General features: G+C 35.9%; 1 pseudogene; it reads left to right on the forward strand.

Annotated features, from left to right (window-relative positions):
• The first annotated feature begins 1,203 nt into the window (after positions 1-1,203).
• Positions 1,204-9,849, forward strand: LOC103454937 (uncharacterized; annotated as a pseudogene).
• The last annotated feature ends 497 nt before the right edge of the window (positions 9,850-10,346 follow it).

Below are 10,346 nucleotides of genomic sequence, written 5' to 3' on the forward strand. Positions count from 1 at the left end.
TGGATACCACATTGAAATGAAAAGTGTAGAAAATGTGGAATATTTATTTATTACCTCCAATGATACCCAGAAGCGTATATTGGAGAAGTTGTATGGTTTATCGAGTGGATTGTATTATACATACATAAAGACAGTTGAGGCATATACTGTCATGAACCAGAAGTTCATTGATTCAAAGGTTTACATGCTTTGGTATAATCGTATCTAGGATCTACCATGATACGTAGAATCATTACCAACTCTAATGGACATCCATTATTAAGCAGACACATTGATGTCTCAAATGATAACCCTTGCAAAGCTTGTTCCCAAGGGAAGTTGGTAATTAGACCATCACAACTAAAGTTTGATGATAAATCCCCATCATTTTTGCAAAGAATTCAAGGGGATATTTGTGGACCTTTTCAACCACCTTGTGGACCATTTCGATCTTTTATGATTTTAGTTGATGCATTTACCCGATGGTCACATGTTTGCCTATTGTCTACTCGAAATGTAGATTTTGCGAGACTTCTTGCTCAGATAATTAAGTTGCGAGCACAGTTCCCAGATCATCCCATTAAGTCAATCCGACTTGATAACGCTGGTGAATTTACGTCTCAAACCTTTGATGATTACTGTATGGTACTGGGCATTGATGTTGATCACCATATTCCTCATGTCCATACTCAAAATGGTTTAGCAAAGGCATTTATCAAGCGGCTTCAATTAATAGCCCACACTCTGCTTATGAAAACAAAATTGCCAGTCCCTGCATGGGGACATGCCATATTACATGTTGCATCATTGGTTAGATTAAGACCCATAGCCAACCACCAATGTTCATCAATACAACTCGTGTTTAGATATCAACCAAACATTTCACATTTACGAGTTTTTGGTTATGCTGTTTATGTGCCTATTGCACCGCCACAACAAACTAAAATGGGACCTCATTGCAGACTAGGAATTTATGTGGGTTTTGATTCATCATTTATCATTAGATATTTGGAACCTTTGACTGGTGATATGTTTACAGCTTGTTTTGCTGATTGTCATTTTGATGAGACAGTTTTCCCGTCGTTAGGGGGAGAAAAGACCGTTCCAGAAGAACGGCAAGAGCTGACATGGGTTATTCCCACCTTATCTCATTTTGATCCACGAAGCACTCAATGTGAAAATGAAGTGAAAAGGATCGTTCATCTTCAAGGTATTGCTAATCAAATGCCAGATGCATTTAATAATGCTTCGGAAGTGACAAAGTCACATATACCAGCTGCAAACACACCTGCAAGAATTGATGTCCCTGTTGGACAAAATAAAGTGGCAGCGAATGATTCATCTAGTGCATGCCTGAAGTGTGGTAGACCCCCAGGTTCAAAAGATTCAGCATCTCGAAAAAGAAAGATGAGGGCACAATTGAACCCAAATGATATCATTCAAGAAAAAAAATTGAATGATAAATCCACAATTCATGATTCTGTACTTCCAGAAAAAGAAAATGTCCTTAATGAGACACATGTCCCTGAAGAGACAAAAGTACATGAAAGCAAAGAAATATCCATAAATTATATATGTACTAATGAATTGTGGGATCGAAATGCAATAATCATCGACGACATGTTTGCATTTGCAATAGCCACTGAAATTATATTAAGTGATGATATTAAGCCCCGCTCTGTTGATGAATGCAGACATAGACAAGATTGGCCTAAGTGGAAAGATGCAATTCAGGCAGAATTAAATTCCTTGGAAAGACAAAGTGTTTTTGGACCAGTAGGCCCACCTGGTGTGAACCCCGTAGGTTACAAATAGGCATTCACAAGGAAACGCAATGAGAAAAACGAGATTGCAAGATATAAAGCACGACTCGTTGCACAAGGTTTTTCACAAAGACCTGGAATTGATTATGAAGAGACATACTCTCCTGTAATGGACGCAATTACGTTCTGTTACTTAATAAGTTTGGTGATTTCAGAAAACTTGACATGCGACTTATGGATGTCATCACCGCGTATCTATAAGGAGAATTAGATACTGACATATATATGAAGGTCCCAGAATGACTTAAGTTGCCTAAAGCAACTAACAAACCATGAGGTATGTTCTCAATCAAATTAAGGCGATCACTGTATGAGCTAAAACAATCTGGGCGAATGTGGTATAATCGTCTCAGTGAGTATTGATTAAAGAAGGATATGCCAACAATGTTATCTACCCTTGTGTGTTCATTAAGAAATCAAATACTGGATTTGCTATAGTGGTAGTATACATCGATGATATGAACCTAGTTGGAACCCCTGAAGAGCTCAATAAAACTACTGAATATCTGAAAAGCAAATTTGAAATGAAAGACCTTAGGAAGACAAAATATTGTCTCGGCTTGCAGATCGAGCATTGTGCTAATGGAATTTTGGTCCTTCAATCAGCTTACATTGAAAAGATATTGAAGCGATTTGGCATGGACAAGGCTTATCCACTTAGCACCTCAATGGTCATTTCGTTCTTTGGACATTAAGAAAGATCCATTTTGTACAAAATAAGATGATGAACTGGTCCTTGATCCAGAAGTACCATATTTGAGCGCAATAGGTGCTTTATTGTATTTAGCACAATGTACTAGACCAGATATAACTTTTTTCAGTTAACTTGTTAGCCAGGTACAACTCTGCTCCAACAATTCGTCATTGGAAGGGAGTCAAATATATTCTACGATACCTTCGTGGGACAGCATATATGGGTCTCTTCTACTCAGACAAGCCCACTCGAAAATAATTGTTTTACATGAAGCAAGTCGTGAATGTTCTTGGTTAAGATCAATGATCCATCACATCCGGAATTCATGTGGTCTACCTTCAAAGACAGACACTCCAACTGTAATCCATGAAGATAATGCAGCCCGTGTCGCCCAGATGAAGGAATGATTCATCAAAGGTGATAAGACTAAACACATATCTCCAAGATTTTTTAGCGCACATGAGCTTTAGAAGGCTAAAGTTATTGAAGTCAGACAAATCCGTTCTAATGAAAATTTAGCAGACTTGTTCACCAAATCTCTACCAAAGTGCACATTTCAGAAGTTGGTGCAAGGAATCGAATTACATCGGCTTACAAATTTGAAGAATGCGGAATCAGGGGGAGATACAATTCAGAGGGAGCATCCATGATACATGCATGTTGTACTCTTTTTCCTTCGATTAGGATTTTTCCCACTGGGTTTTTCCTCTCAAGGTTTTAATGAGGCAACATAAGCATGCTCAACACCATCCAGGTAAAGTTGTACTCTTTTTCTTTCGCTATGGTTTTTTCCCACTAGATTTTTCCAAGCAAGGTTTTAATGAGGCAACTGATGTTGATATGTGGGCATCCAAGGGAGAGTGTTGTAAATAATGGGTATGTTTGCCCACATGTGTATAGTAATGTGTATAGTAAAGTATCACATGTGTATAGTATAGACTCACAAGCTAAATAGTAATCCTTTTGTAATTTTCCATTGAAGTGGCTCTATAAATAGAGCACTTCAATTGTTCAAAGTGAGAAAAACATCAAGAAGAGAAAAGGAAGAAATATAATACTCTCAGTATCCCTCATTTTCTAATATCTGCAATACTTTTGTTAGTGTGATATTTTGCACCACTTCGTCCTCGTTCTTACCAAAAGTTATTTATCTACTTTTGCCTATTTATAACAATAAGGAGAATCGAAAAAAAAAATTTAAAAGGTCGTCAGGAGTCCATCAACTCAATCATTTTGTTATGATTCCTAATTTTAGTATTTGTTTAGTTTTTACTCAAAATTGGTTGTCACGAGTATTAAACTTGTTACAATTCCTAATTTTTTTTGTGCTTGCTAGATATTAAAAAATGAACTTTAACAGTACTGTTTACTTTAATAAAAATCATATTTTTACAGTAAAAAGTTAATCATGTACTATTCATTTTACCCTTGATTTTGTCATTTTTTTTAAAACTTAAAGTTTTCAAGTCATTTTCATTAATTTTCCTTATTAAAAATTATCGAATTAAATTATACTAGAAAAAATAGTTAATCCGATTCATATATATTTTTTGATACGGTTGTATTCTCTTTTTAGAGAAGTGAGCGTTTTCTTTTACGTGTTAGCAACACATCTTACGATAAAGGTACATTAATTTATAAGTCCCAAAAAAAAAAACAATAATGCTTTTCTTACTATATAAAATTATGGTAAAAATAACATTATTCAATAACAAAAAAAAGAGTGATGATATACCCACCTCTCAACCCTATTTTCCCACCCATTTTTTGTCAAAATTTTTAGTAACGTATTTAACCTTTTGTGAAAAAAATGGCGGGATGCAATCAACACACTAGCTCTCAAGTCTAGTTGCTGCTTTGTTAAAATTAGGAGAAAAAACAAGACAAAAGTTGAAAACTAGAAGGAAGTATTGAAGTCGTTTGGCCAAGTGAAGTATTGAAGTATTGAAGTGTTGAAGTGTTGAAGTCTTGAAGTGTTGAAGTATTGAAGTAATGAAGTATTGAAGTAAAGTATTGAAGTCGTTTGGCCAAAGGGAAAATAAATTTCGTTTTAAATATTCATAATTGTACCCTAATACTGCATGGAAAAACAGGCGAGAACTAATAAAAAATTATGGAAAATTGTATGTCAGAAAGTTAAGGATCATTTCCCTAATCCTATGTTTAGGTAATAATGTTTTGTCCATTAATTTTTAATTATGTTAAAATTTCTGAGGTGAATAAATATTCTGCTATTTTATCAGGACAATGAGAAGAAGAAAAAGAAGAATGAATCCCTTGAAAAGGTCAGTGATATTTCATCCATCCAAAGGGTTTTTGAGTAGTTTGATTCCAACTTCTTCAATGATGCATATTAATTATTATTTACTGTTAATTCTGTATTATTATTTGCTTAATTCAGATGCTGGAGATTGTTAAGGGTGCAAAAGAGTTCAATATCCCCACAATCAGAGCCAGCAAAAAGCTAGTTGGTTATGTCAATAGAGGATTGCAGGACCCTTCTGCTTTGATTTTCGTTCCGGATTAGGGCAATGAGAAATCACAGCCCTTGAACACAAAGTTCAATTATCCTTCTCTATCCGGCATTTATAGACCAAAAAATGATGATGACATCACCTTGACTTTTCGTAGCTATTGTTACAAAATTGAGTATACCACTTCACATTCTTGTTCGTTGCGTGTGTCGTTGTTTACTTTTGTGTTTTCCATCGTGTTCGTGTTTATATGTTTTGGCACTTACTCTTTCTAGGAGCAGCTGTGTCTGATTGTTTATATTGATTGTGTTCTCGATTGTGTTTATATCGTTTTGCACTTGTAGTTGTTACTAGGAAAATTGAGTGAACCATATTAAATTCTCATGTCGATGTTTATGTAATTGTTAACTTTTGTGTTCTCAATCACGTTTATATTGTCTTGCACTAATAGCTGTTGTTACGAAATTGAGTGAATCATGTCAAATCCTTATGTCAAGTATGTGTGTGTGTGATTGTTTAGTTTTGTGTTCATAATCGCATTTGTATCGTTTTTCACTTGTAGCTATTGTTGTGAATTGGACTAAACCACATTAAATTATTGTGTCATTGTGTGTGTGAATACTAAATTTTGTGTTCTTGATCATGTTTATTTTGTTTTGCACTTGTCTTTTTAGGAGATCAAGGACCCGACATCTGAAAAGTTATTCCTTTTTGCTTATGCCCTTCTCGCTTTCCCACACATTTACACAATGTGCATGATATATATCTTGAATAATGGGCATCTATCAGGTTCTTCAAATAGGAGAGCTAATAAAGACGAAGCAAATTACATCTCCGGAGCTTACCAGAATTTTTATGCAAAGATTGGAAAGGTAATAAAAGTACTGAACTTTAAGACTTAGCTTCGTATGTTTGTTGAAATATTCTAGACCTTTGTACATTGATACATTGTGGAAGGAAAACACCAGGTACAATCATGTGCTTGAGGTTGTGGTTACCTATACTGAAGAATTAGCAAACCAGCAAGCAAAAGACGCCGATGAATTGCTTGCCCAAGGAGTTTATTTGGGTATGATTGTTTTTCTGAATATTTTAATTGCAAATTGTCACGTTTCCTACCCTTCGAAATTTGGTATTTAGTTTAGAAAAATCACCTTGAGTAATCTCAAAGTTCCGGGCAACAATGTGGTGAACCAGAATTACATAATGATTTCTTTTTTAGGTCATCTCCATATGATTCCTTATGGATTGAAGGACATAATCTCAGTTCCCCACTACAAAACAACATGGGGTTCTACAACTTTCAAAGATCAAGTTCTTAACACCGAAGCCTGGGTGTACAAGAGGTGCTAAACCATTAATGAATCACATACAAATTAAGTTTGTTAAGTGGCATTTTACTACATGTTTATTTCTGAAAAAGTTTTGTATAGGTTGAAGTCCGCTAGAGTAGTTCTTGTCGCAAAGCTTGTTACTGGATCGCTAGCATACGATGACATCTGGTTTGGTGGTAGGACAAGGAACCCATGGAATATTGAGGAATTCACAACAGGTTCATCATCTGGTCATGCTGCTTGCACCTCAGCTGGTGCGTTTCAAATTGAAATCTGCTCCGATTTTTCATTCCCTGCATCTATTCCCTGCATTTTTATTTTGTATAATCTGAACTTATTTTAGAATCATCAAAGGCTCTTGTTTATAATCATAAACTAACAAAGTTGGGAGAGTTGTGAGGAAACTTTTTTGGAATATCTGTTGCTTTAAACAAGAACCTTTTACAGGTAAGGTGCCTTTTGTAATTGGATCCAAAACAGTTGGTTCCATGACTTTACCTGCAACTCGTTGTGGTGTGGCAGCCTTGCGTCCAACATTTGGTTCTGTTGGTCGAACCGGTGTCATGAGCTTATCCGAAAGCTTGGTATGCAACAATAATAAAACATTTGACCAAGATTTTCTTCTTTAATTTGAAAATTTGAAGTAATAATATATTCAAAACCTTAGTCTTTTGCCGGGTCACAGACGTAACCGAGTAATAAGATCTGATTTTAGATTTGTTTTATTAGGATAAGCTTGGTCCTGTTTGTAGAAGTGTTGCAGATTGTGCTGTTGTTTTGGATGCTATTAGAGGGAATGACCCAGATGACCTATCATCAAGAGACATCCCCCTTGAGGATCCTTTCTCAATTGACATAACAAAGCTTACTGTCAGATATGTTGACGACACTAAGATGGAGGTTTGTGGTCCGATTGTAAATTGTATCATTTTTTATTAACTTATTTAACTTGATCATTGTGTAAAATTGTTTGATGGTGTCCCTAGGTTGTTCATGTTCTTGAATCGAAAGGCGTTAATATAGTCCCTTTTAAACTCAATTATACCCTTGACTCTGTACAAGGCATTGTAAATTTTATGATGGACATGGATATTGTTCATCTTGAGGAATATCCAGTGGGGACGTTTCCTGGCCAACGAGCACACAGCTCCCTGAGAGGTTAGCGCCGGTTGATATCGTCTGTCGGTCTTCTGCTTATTGGCGAGCTGTAAGAGAATGACAGAGTTAATTCTGAAATGTGCCTTTGTAGGGCCTTAGGTGTAGGCTTTGAGACTCGCAATCAAAATTAACTTTAAGTACCCAGGTGTGCTACTGCCATCTTTAGCATGACAAATGTAAAACCGATGTTAAGTTTTATAATATATATATATATATATATATATATATATATATGTCTGAGAGACCAAGTTAGTTATGAAATGTGCCTTTGTAGGGCCTTAGATGTAGGCATTGAGGCTTCCCGTCAAAACTAACCAAATAATTGAACATATACTGGTTGTTTCATTATTGAAGAAGTATCACAACCGTTATACTTTAATCGCCCGAGCCCGCAGAGCAGAACGAACTCAGATAGGTGCCTTTGTCGGGCCTTAGATATAAGCCTTGAGGCTTCCTATCAGAATTAATTATATACTCAAGCGTTATGTAGCAATCATGATATAACAGAAGTAAAACTAGAAAATAGGCTAATTACTTGCGCCCCAAGTAACTTCAGACTTCTTGTTATCAAGGACTGTCGTGGATGGGTTAAGTCCACATAGGGTTCTTGTTTATGCCTTGAAACCAAGGACTCTTAATTTATCAATCTTGTCTGCCCGAATGGTTAAAACTTAGAAGTCTTTTAATCATAAACTGGCTAGAAATAACTTGGATGCAGATGGAAATATACATCATATTACTAGATTTATGAATGAAAGACAAAAACAAAGGAGGTCGGGCAAGGTTGATCGTCTTGCAACTTCATTTCTTTGTGATTTACAAAGGGTTTGAGTGCTAGAATGGGAGATTGGAAGATGAGTTTACAAGAGGGAATCGATACTACATCAAGATTTAGACAGGGTAGCAGAGCTTTTACAAAGGTTTTTTGGTGAAGGTTGATCCCGAAAGGGATGAAGGCTTAGTGTTGACTACAGCTTCGTATGCAAATCTGGCTTGAGCAGAGTTTGTGTATTTGTTTGTTTGATTGAGTGTCCTTGTCTTTGATTTTTCTTCCTCATTTTATAGACAATTTGGCTTGGCTGCTTGCAGTATTGATTTTGCCCGAATGCATCTGAAGGGTAGTGACTCATCAACTTTTTACTTGTACTGCCATTGTAAAGTACTTTTGGGCTGATTAGCTGGCTGGTCTACACCACTTAACCTCTAGGTAGGTGAACAAGTGGTTTAAATGATCTGCACTTGGTCGGGAACAAGGCTCATTCTTTCTTTTGGGCTTCGGATGGGCCTTGGACTTTTCCTCCTTCTGGACCTTCTTTTGGGCTAACCCATTTTTAACCCAAAATTCAAGTTTTATCCCAAACAGATATGTTGGCTCACTTTGATGAGTGGCAACGGTCCAGGAAGGATGATGATTACGAATCTCAAAGCCAATGGCCTCCTGAACTGCGTCGTGCACGCATATTTCCAGCAATATGTTTAGGTATTTTGTCTACATGTCATAACTTATATACAATTGTTTGTGATTAAGGTCATTCTAGTGTAATTCCAACCGTTAAACTTAATTACAACGTTAGATTAGTTACTCGGTTTATAATCTTGTTTTGTTGATTTGGGATATTTAACTACTACATAATGATTATTTCTAGACACAAAGAACACTTTATAGATTTGAGATAATTAACCGATGCATAATGCTGAATGATTGTTTCTAGGCACAGAGGGCAAGGGGAAGACTGATTCGGGAAGTGAGAGACAATTTTTCTGTTGATGCCTTCATTGGCGATGCAGTTGATTGGGAGAGAGTTTGTATGGGAAACCTAGTAGGGATGCCTGTAATTGTTGGTCCGGCAGGATTTACCAATATATATGATCCCCCTTGCAGCAACTGTCTTCGAAAAACAGCAATGACCACTGGCATTTACGCTCCCCCTCATCAAGATCACATTGTGAGTGTTTCTTGTTATCTTCGGGTCCCAACTTTCAGATGCATAATTTGCGATACAATGTTTTTAGAAACAATCCGTAATTATTTTAAAAACACATCCAAATGAGCCTTTAATTATTTGTAACATATTTTCGTGTGTAGGCTCTAGCATTGGCAATGGCATACCAATCTGTGCCAGACCACCATAAAAAACGACATCCGATCGATGATCTTGGACCAAATGACTCGATTTCAATTCCGCCCAAAGTTGCATGATCTCCCACTGTTGCATATTTTTTTGGTCACGTTTATCTTCATTCCTACTTTACAACTCGTATGATGGGAAAAAAACAAGGTCCATAAAGTATGGGTTGATATTGATGTGTCCAATATTTGAGGGGAAGGACTTACATGTATGATGCACCTCTTTGGGTGACTCGGTTGGTTATTGACACAATATCACGTGTAAAATATCTTTACCCGACATTATCTTTGATATGTGATGTAATCATTATGGTGAACCTGATACATATAAGTTTTGTTTGAGAATACTTTTGGACAAAAAATGTGATTCTTTATATAAATTTAAAAAAACATAATAATAAATAAAAAAAACCTTTGTTTTGATATAGCTAATTATCGGCGGTGTTTCTTCAGATCTATTTGTGCATACTTCCCAAAAATAAATACCAAAAAGCTGAAAATTGTACCTTTGGTTTTACTCCCTCTCTGCTCTGAATTATGGATAATAATGGAAAGTTTTACAGTGCTTTTTGCTCACACAAAAACAGAAGTGTATCCTTTTAAAATTTATAAAAAATTTAACAGCTTCCTAATTTTAGAAATGGACCCCTAATCAAAATTAAGCAAAAAAAGAAAAATGGAAATTAAAAGTCTCAGAGAAGAAGTACCAGATTTGCATGTGTTGCTATTTGTTATTTAAAGCAAACGAAACTCAGT

The sequence above is a fragment of the Malus domestica genome, chromosome 14, assembly GCF_042453785.1.
Source record: "Malus domestica chromosome 14, GDT2T_hap1".
NCBI lineage: Eukaryota > Viridiplantae > Streptophyta > Magnoliopsida > Rosales > Rosaceae > Malus > Malus domestica.